Raw genomic sequence first — 10,458 nt, 5'->3', positions numbered from 1 at the left:
TATTGATATAAGAACCCATTAACCCAAAAAAAATTGAGTTTATTGCAGCCGTTATAAATTTTCCACCTGTAGAATCCTAAGGCTTAAGCAAATGTGGAACTTGCATTTGTCATTCTTCATCTTTTTATCTTTCTTTATTTAATATAAATGTATTAATTACTATAGCAAAATTGGTGATTTTACTTTAGAAGGATCTTTCGTTTATTGCGGGCTGTTCTCAGACAATAATTTTTTTTGCATTTCGTATACTTGAACAATATCACAAACTTTTGACGCACTTTTTCTAGTAAAAATATGCGATCTGAGTTTAGGGGTGATTTTTGAATAATAGGGGTTGATTTAGGAAAAATTGGTGAAGGGAACATAGAAAGCTCTCAATTAGCGCATCATTATTGTAGGGCTAGTTTTCTGTGATTTGCATCATTTTAATGGAGGGTAGTTTTTTGGTGATAGGGGTTGATTGAAACAAATTCATTTTGGTTAGTTCTCAGAGCCCTAAATGAGCCCCTAATTATGGTATAAAAATATATTTGGTAAAGTCGATGCTTCCATTGCTTCCACACGTGGTATTACTAGTGTGAAGTCAATTTGGCATTGTCAGTCATTTTTTGAAAAAATTGCAGAGCATTAAATTTTTTTCGGCATTAAATGAGCCCCAAATGAGCCCTTGATTATAGTATAAAAATTAATTTGACAAATTCAACAATAGTTTCGTTTCCACAAATGGCACTACTAGCTCGAAGTCAACCTGGCAGTGCCAGACATTAAAAATGAAAGAAAAAAAGTTAAAAAGTTGGCTCTTTCATAAAACTAGAGCCCTTAATGAGTCTCACACACAGCGACTCAAGCTCGAGCATTCAAGTTGTGAATTAGGTTTGCTAACTATCAGTGCAAAATGACATACACCAACTCACGGGACAGTCTCTTGTATTCTTGCGCCACGTTTCGAATCAGATTTCGAGTATCCACTGGACGCGCTCGTGCTTCCACATTTTACTCCATACCGCCTAATTTTTGAAAAGGGCAATGGAAGTTGGTCTCATCTTCGAGGTTTAAATCTAGCGGACCCAGATTTTGAAAACTCGAAAATAATCGATGTGATCATTGGAACAAACACTTGTCCTTATCTGCTTCTTCCGAACATTCGAAAAGGTCCCGTTAATGCTCCTGTTACTAAGGAAACATACTTCAGTTTGACCCTATCTGGGAAAACTACAGGAGATTTGTTACTTAAATCAACTAAAGAGCCTTTTTCAGTACTAGGGATGCATGTTTTTGTGCAAAACACCATAGTCTTTGATCTTCAAAGGTTTTGGGAGGAACAAGGGGTTCCCTCAAAGTCCATTCTAACGTCTGAGGAACAGGAGTGTAAGGACTTCTTCGTATCAACTCATTCACGCACTCCTGAAGGACGATATGTTGTTCGTCTCCCTATAAAGCAAGACATTTCTTCATTTGGCAATTCTTTCCAGCCAGCCTTTCGGAAGCTTTAGCGCATGGAACGTCGCTTCGCGAGTGACGCTTTCTTCTTAAGGGCCTATGAAAAATTTTTCAAAGAATACGACAGTCTTGGCCACATTGTGTCTGACACTGAGTCTTCTATTCGTCATGACACTTCTCGCTCCATCTGCTTTCCACATCACGGAGTATAGCGTGAATCAAGCGCTACTACCAAGTTAAGAGTAGTCTTTAATGGATCTCATGAGACTGAAGCTGAAATTTTGCTCAATGAATGACTGCACACTGGAGCCAAACTTCTCCTAAATCGAGTCGACATTGTGCTTCGTTGGACATGTTTTTGCATAGCTCTCTGTGCTGACGCAGAGAAAATGTTCCGACAAACCCAGGTACAGAAAGTCTATCAGAATTTTCAACTGATTCTGTGGAGAAAATCGTCAAAGGATTCAGTTGAAACGTTTCATCTTACGACTGTTACTTACACTTTGTCTTTTGCTCCTTTTCTTGCACTTAGTTGCATGCAACAACTCGCCCTTGTTGAGGGTGAAAATGATCAAAAAGGAGCAGAAGTTGTGCATCGTGAGACTTATGTGGACGATGTAATTACAGGTGCAGATAACTTCGAGGAGGTAATTTCTTTACAGAATTAATTACATCGACTTTTTACAGCGGGCGGCTTTCCATTTCGCAAGCGGATGTCGAGTGACTCTGATCTACTAGACAAAATGCCGCATGAACTTCGAGTTTCGTCTCAGCTTGGCACGATCCTCTTCTGAACGAGGTTCGCCAACGTTGGCTTGCATATCGAGACAGCCTTCGCGACATGTCCTCAGTTTAAGTGTCTCGTTGGATGAAATTTAGTTTATCTGGGAGCAGTTCTTCACGTTCGACTTATGCATCACGTTTAGCAAACACTTGTGTTGGATATTCTCATTTATCTATTGGACGATTAGCACTCACACTGATTTAGATTCACCGATATCTCACAAAATGGAAGAACTTTAGAGCCAATAGAGTTTCTCAAATCCATACCACTCCACCATCAGCAATTTGGCATCATGTTTTATCGTCAAATAAATCTGCTAATTGTGTTTCAAGAGGTCTCTCTCAAGGAGCTATCATCATTTTCTCTTTCGTGGCAAGGTCTCCTTCGCTACTTTGCTTTGGAGAAACTTCTACGAGCGACTGCCTAATTACAACGATTTATCCAACATGTTTTTCAGGCAATCCTGTTTAAAATCATCATTCTTTTCACCTTCAGAACATAATAAACCTCGCATAGGTTGGATTTAAGCAATTTTATTTTGAAGCAAACTTTGAAGCTCTATCGTCAGGAAGGTCTCTTCCTTCCAAAAGCAAGTTAGATCGTTTAACACCTTACTTAAATCCTCCACAGCTGCATCGTGTGGAAGGTAGGTTGAAGAATTCAACGTTGGATCCTGACGAGAAATATCCTCTCATTCTCAGCACAATTTGCTCTACTCCGAGTCGACTATTTCTACATACTGACGTCGACTATGCTGAACCCATTTACTTACGCACAATTAAGAAACGTAGTTATCGATCGTACAAAGGCTATATCGCTGTCTTCATTTGCTGCTCTACTCGAGCTATCTACTAGGAAGCTGTCTCGGACTATACGGCTAATACCTTTCTAGGTGCCAACTACAGATTTATTTCTCGACGTGGAATTTGGGCCACCTTGACAATCGATCAAGGTACAAACTTCGTTGGAGCAGGCGTCAAGCTTAGAGCGATGTTTTCATCAGCTTCAAAGGAGTCAACCCTTTTAGATTCGTGTCTCGCTTTGTATGGCACAGAGTGGCGATTCAATCCACTAAGTTCGCCGCGTTTTGGGGAAATTGGGGAATTTATGTCCGATGATCTTGATGATCTAACGGCTCTTGTGTCGGTACAAGAAAAATAGTTCATGAAGGCAACAAAGTCGAACATTTCGGACAGATGAGAGAAGGTTCTGTTGTGAACTAATTGACACGCTCAGAGCGAAAGCGAACTAAAAAAAACGTGCGCAATAGCGAAGTAAAAACACGCGATAGCAAAAACGACCTTAGAATTGGCGAGAGGTAAAACGACACAAGAATGACGGGAGAAGTTTCCCCCCACTTCGCTGTTGCAAAGGATAGCCTCATGTAAAGCCGAAAATGAGCGAACACGAACCCGATCTCGCCCAACTTCACGAATGACCATCTAATCAGCTGCTCCGCAAATTTATTTTGGTTTTAAAATCCTGAGTTACCATAGAATCATTAGATATGTTGCGAAAAGTAAAATATAATTTATCGTATGTAAATATAGATAGGAGACAAGATTTCTGTGCCCGAAATAACTATAAGTACTTTTTTTAAATAAAAATTTTAGTCTATACTTATTTTTCTAGTTCAAAAAATTAATTTCCAACCCGAAAAATATACGAATTTTTAACCTGTCATGAATTTATGAATAAAATAGGTTAACAATGTATGGATAATAAATAGAATTTTTAACAGAATAATTCAATTTTCAAACAAAGAAATCGATGATGTATTTTTTTCGCGCTTCACGATTTATTGTGAATTTATCTCGGGCTTCGTGCTCGATTCTGTATTTACCTCGCGCTACGCGCGCGGCATCTGTATTTTTCACACATTCTTACGCAATCCTTCTACAATTAAAACTCTAAACATTTACACAGTAATTTTGTGATTTTTAATTATTTTTTTTTAAAAGAGCTTCGCTTCAAAGTTTTAATGCACCTAGGGTGCACGACTGATGGTTCTCGTACTTCGCACTTTCACTTTGCATATCTTCCACATTCGTTCACAGATCATTTAAAATCAAAGCTCAACGGTACGACAACTGTAATTTTGAGATTGTTAATTCTCTTTTGTTAAAGATCTTTCTGCTTCTCTTCACGTATCTTGTGCTGTGCACTCGATTTTGTCCAAAATTTCAACTTGTTAACATTATGCTCAACACATTTATATCAAATATAATAATTTTTTTAAGTACCTCTGAATAGGATTTCTTATTTAGATATTGAAAAATAAAGCACCTATTGTATTTATCATGATTACTTCAATTTTTTTATTTCACACAAAATTTTATTCTTAGCTGCGCTGAAATATGTGTCATTTCAATAAATGTATATCATTACAATTTATAATTGGCATGGAAATTGAAGCATACTTATTCTGATTGCCTTGTTTTTATTTGTTTTTCATTTTCAATCTTGTTTTTACGATTAAAAAAAACTACGCTTCCTAACAAAAAAGTAATAGTAAAAAATTCATAATTATTTTTTTGGTTAAATAAATTTTGTCTTATTTATTCTCATGGCTTGTATCGTTTATACGGAAATTTAATCTACTTTATTCTAAATGATTTTTTTATAAATAAAACACTAACAACTTGTCCTATAAAATGTAATTCAAGATGAATTTGTAGATCTTTTCTAGAAGCACACTTTTTGTCGGTCTATCTCTTTTAGTACCTTGCTTTGTTCTAACTTTTTGAATTTTTATTAAAAATGGCTAGTTAACGAAATCGACCTTTCTTTTTGGCCCCTATAACTGTGCGCCAAAGCACAATCCCATCCGACTATTCATTAGAAAGTTATCCGGTATACAGACAACAACAACAACAGCGGCGACGAAGACGATGCCGGACAGATAGACACCGACGTAAAAACTTTCTTTTTCTGACTCAGGAGGCCTTAAAACGTCGACATTTGATAAAATCCGCGAAAGTTTTTTTTCGCAAAATACTAATACCTTCTTATTATGGGTGTGAATGTAATACATCATTATTTGTTGTGCGATCAAAATTTGAACTTCCGATTTTTTTAACAAAATTCAAAAAGTTAATAAATTATTCATATAGGGCCTTGAAGAAGTAATGTTTTTCTCCTCTTAACTTTTTTCATTATCACGCTTTTTTTTATTTCAAATGTCCATTTTCGTTTGGTTTTTTGGATTTTGAAAATCCTCTAACTCTGGGTATTTTCATTTTATCAAAAAAAATCAGAAACCTCAATTGTTCATAGTTTGTTTTACTGTAAATGGCTGTCGATAGAATTTTTAAATTTAAAAAAAAAGGTCTCAGAAATTCATAAATCCAGAAATTCAGTAAATGATTAATATTATGCAAATATCACAAAATTGTGATTCAAACCAAAATTGAATGGTAAAAGTTCATTAATTTACAGCTGTAAATTATTTTAGGTTCGCCTGAAAAAACTGTTGGCTGTTAATCCATCTTGACATTACGAAAATGAAGAATTATTCGATAATTATATCTGCATGTTAGGTGCATGATAATGCAAAAAAACATAAGTATATATATGTAAATTCCACACGAATATTATTTTTCGGTTTAAATTGTTATACAACACTAATATTAATAATAATAAATATAACATTTGAGAGGAGCAAGTGTGTCAACACTGCACAATTCTGACTGTTTTGTTTTTGCCTGTTGGTAGCACTGAGCTTGCTACAGGCTGGGTCGACTGCCATGGGCGCGTTTGACCACTTATAGCGACAGTAGCGCAATCTACAAGGAGCTGGCAAACTGAAGCGTATTCATGCGTCCGTGCACGTAAATGTGTATATTATTTGAATGTGTTGCATGAATTAAAACTGGAGAAAATAAACGAATTAATTCAAAATTACACAAATTTAATACGAAAAATGTGTAAATATTGTTTCCTGTACCATTATTCGGCATAAATTTGTACAATTTTGCAATAATTCTCCAATAAATGAAGAATTACATAACACATGAAATGTAACCTTTTTTCAACATTTTATTCATTCGCATTATAATAGAGAAGTGAAATCAGTGACATCCTGACACAGCACAAACATTTCAATTTACTTTAACTTTGCTTCCACGAACACTAGAATGGCGGCGCCAAGATATTTTAAGAAAATATTACCCCCACTTATGCCCCTAAAGTAGAGCCATCTACAAGGAGGTGGATAACTACAAAAGTATATATGATCACACGCGCCCATGGGAGTCGACCCAGCCTGGCTTGCGGTTGTATTTTTCTCGCTGTTCTCGTCTTTTTCAAATTATTTTGAGGTTAGCGGCTTGTTGCTAGCTAAGAGAACTAATGTTTAAATTCGAAGAAAAATTTCGACGGAAAGGTCGAATTGTGTCCAAAAAGGTGTACGAACATCGGGAAAAATGGCAAAAAAGTGCCACTACAATGTTATAATTAATTTCAGAATAATGATGTTTAATCCTCATTAACTTGAGTAGAATTTGCAGAAACCGCAAATTAAAGGCAAATTAGTCTGATACTCTTTATATAACTAATAATTGCCTTTATTTTTATAGATAAAATATAATTGTGTTACAACAATTTTTACCTTTAGTAACCCAGCAAAAGGGCCTCCTCTTAGTACAATCTTGTGGCAGTTAAACATTTTCTAATAACACGACCCTGAATAATATGTTTGCTACAAACTGTGCGGTGATGCGACGGATCTGACTCCCCATTCATTTGTAATCGTGGAATGAATAATTTTTTCTATTCTTTCGATGAATCTCTCGTAAAATAGTTAGCAGATTGACTCCAAACTTTGCAGTAGTGTTCTTTGACATATATACATTCTATGTATTCTTGATATTAACAGAAGATCTAATTGTTAAAGTCCCTTCCAAACTTCAATTATGGACTACGGAATGCTATTCCCCATAAGAGCCTATGTTAAATTAACAACATTTCAAATTTAAATTATTTAAAAACAGGCTTCCGAATTGATCTAAAAATTTATAGACTGTTTTGAAGCGTCAAAGAGGATAATTGTTTTAAGTTTCAGTGATATCTAAGTATTTGGCTTTGAGATAACTTTAGTACATTCTTAAGGAAGAATAAAAAGTGTTTTGTAAAAATTCACGAGTCAGTATAGACCTAGTCACTATAGACGCTGTCTCCACGTCTCAAGCTAGGAAACATCAAAGATATTTGCACCTGTCATACATTAACTACAAGGTAGCGTTTCCTTTCGGGCTTCATGACTATTTTATTGAAGTCTTAAAATTTTGCAAAATCTGCCTGCGCATCATTGGGTTCGGAATACATAATAATAAGGATCGTCATCAAATGACCCATCTTCTGTACATGGATGACCTGAAGCTATACGTTATTTCAGACCAGAAACTGCAGCAACTGATAAATGTCACAAAGCAGTTTTCCACTGATATTCACATGAAGTTAATCACATGAGAACGAGTTCAAAAATAAAATCGAGACAATGGCTGCGGGCGAGTCAGATGAATATCTAGGTATTCTTGAATCTAAGGGAACTCAGCACACGATATTTAAGACAGGCCTAACGACTGCCTTTACTACGAGACAAACAAAATCAGGATAATCAACACCTATACCATCCCTGTCCTCACATGCTCCTTGGCGCTTATCAAATGGTCTAGCACCAACCTTGAGAAGTTAAACAGAATCTGCCGCGTAGAACCGACGAAGCACCGAACACGCCACATTGCTTCAGCGATTTAAGGCTAGTTCTACTACCACATATAGAGTGTAGGGGCAATGCAGATGTCAAAAAACTGTTATAACTGTTAAAACTGTTGGGTGAACTTCCGAAAAGGGTGTATGTCCGGTTTTCTTCGGACTTCATATACTTATGTATTTTGACGCGCTGATTACCAATATGATGGTGAAAATTGGAGCAAATTTTATTTTTATGGTAAAATCATCCAAACACCATAAAAATCATGGGTTTTTAGGTTTATCTCAACTGATATGCAAAATTCAAAAAAATATTTCGAATAAAAGTTGTAGATCACAGCGAAAACATATTTTTTGTTAGAAGTACCCCTTTTTTAACGTTTTGATGGGGCAGGAAGACACCCCTGTGACTGGTCACAGAAATAATGTAAGGTCGCACACCTATCCCCTTTCAACACCTCTTGGGGGCGGGAAGTCATTCCTGTAACTGTTCACAGAAATAATGTAAGTTCCCCACTACCCCTTTTCCAACGACTCCTGAGGGCGGAAGGGCACCACAGTGACTGGTCACTGAAATAATGTAAAGTGGCGCCCCCACCCCATTTCCAACTCCTCGTGCAGGCGGGAAGACATCCATTTACCTTTGCCATATCCCTTTATAATTTCATTTAACATTTACTTTTACAATTATTTCCAGTTAGAATGTAAAGAGCCATGGTTCACGGGTTTTTTAAAAATGAACATTGATTTATCTATGATTTCCTGGGAAACTATCAGTCGAGGAAAAAAAATTTTACAACGAGAAATGTGTATTTTAATGTGATCTGCAACTTTTATTTAACAGATTTTTTGGATTTCGCATATTAGCTGAGATAAATCCAAAAAACCATGATTTTTATAGTTTTTTAAAACGGTTTTGCCATGCAAATAATATTGGGGCCAATTTTCACTATCATATTTGTCATTAGCTCGTCAAAATACATAAGTACACGGAGTCCGAAGACAATCGGACTTACACCTTCTTCGGAAGTTTATCCACGGATCTTGACAACACACCCTCAAATTTCTTATCAGAGGAAGCCTTGAACATCAGGGCAGAAACCATAGAGGAATCAGATATACAATGTAGACGGAAAACTATACGAGTAAATGGCAATCACCCGCAAACGTTAGATCAACATGAAGTGGATAGTGAGGCATCCAATATTTGGCTGTGAAAGATAATTCTGTATCCAGAAACGGAAGGTTTCGTTATTGCGCTACACAGGGCAAGGTTCTCAGCACCAAGAATTATCGCAAACGCGTGTTATATTACGACGCGGTTGACCGGTGCCGATTATGTGGAGATACCAAAGGGTTGAGCGAGCACATAATAGATGGCTGTCGCGTGATGGCTCAGAGAGAATATACGCACAGATAAAATTATGAGGCGAGCATTACACATCAAGAAAATACCCTAAACCTTGAACACATTACATAATGGATGCTTTTCCATAGGTACATTTCAATGTTCGTTTTAAAAAACAAAGATTACATTTTGGATTAAGTTGTTACTATCCGGGCGGATCATTACATCTGAGCTAATCAATCTGATGTAGTGATGCGAGAAAAAAAGGTTGAAGAGTTTAAATCATTGACATAGCTTGTCATTTAACTCGAATTTGCAAACAATCTATACAACTAAAATCCGTATGAATAGCGAGTTCAGCAATAAAGTAAAGACCATATGGAGGAATTGTAAAGCATGCATCTATTCATCCAATTGTGACTTTAGCTACAGGCATTGTGCACGCAAGATGCACTAAACATCTTGAACATTTAGAAGTCAGTAGGGCACTGGCAACAGCTCACTAGGCGGTTTTATTAAAAACATGTCACATTGTGCAGTATTAAATTAACTTATAACATATTCATCTCATCAGTCACGTGAAGCTTCAAAACTTGCTGAAAATGTTTTTCTTGTCCTAGCCAAATGTCGGTCATTCTATTTTTTTAAATTTAATTTAAGAAAAAGTTAATACTTTCTTAAAGTTACTCATGTCAGAAACAGAGATGAAAATTAGCCTCTTCAGAGATGCTAAAAAAACATCATTTTTGTAATCATGGTTAAAAAAAAAACACTATTTGTATACAATCTAAATAGTCGACTTTGAAATAAGAGATTTTTTTTAACAATCTTCATAACTGAAAAAAAATTTTAAACTCTGCGTTCAACAAGGATTTCCACTCGATAATTAAACACTTTTTATTATTAACTTTTTTATGATCACATTTTTGTAATTACTTAACAATCGCGTTATACTAATTATCCCAAAACGAATATCTTGTCTCAATGAATTGGCATTTAACAACATAATTATCATTATTGTTAAAACTTCTTATAAACAAAATTCTAGTTTTTGAATTCTTTCGGTTATATGTTTTTTCTTCACTGTAAAGTCACTTATTCTTATATACATTACTTGCTTCATGCAAAGATTCATCAAAATCAATCGAATGGTTTTAGCTGCGGTTCCGGCGAC

Source organism: Belonocnema kinseyi, chromosome 1 (genome assembly GCF_010883055.1).
Source record: "Belonocnema kinseyi isolate 2016_QV_RU_SX_M_011 chromosome 1, B_treatae_v1, whole genome shotgun sequence".
Classification (NCBI taxonomy): Eukaryota; Metazoa; Arthropoda; class Insecta; order Hymenoptera; family Cynipidae; genus Belonocnema; species Belonocnema kinseyi.
The sequence above is the reverse complement of the archived record's forward strand: the minus strand, read 5'-3'. Positions refer to the sequence as shown.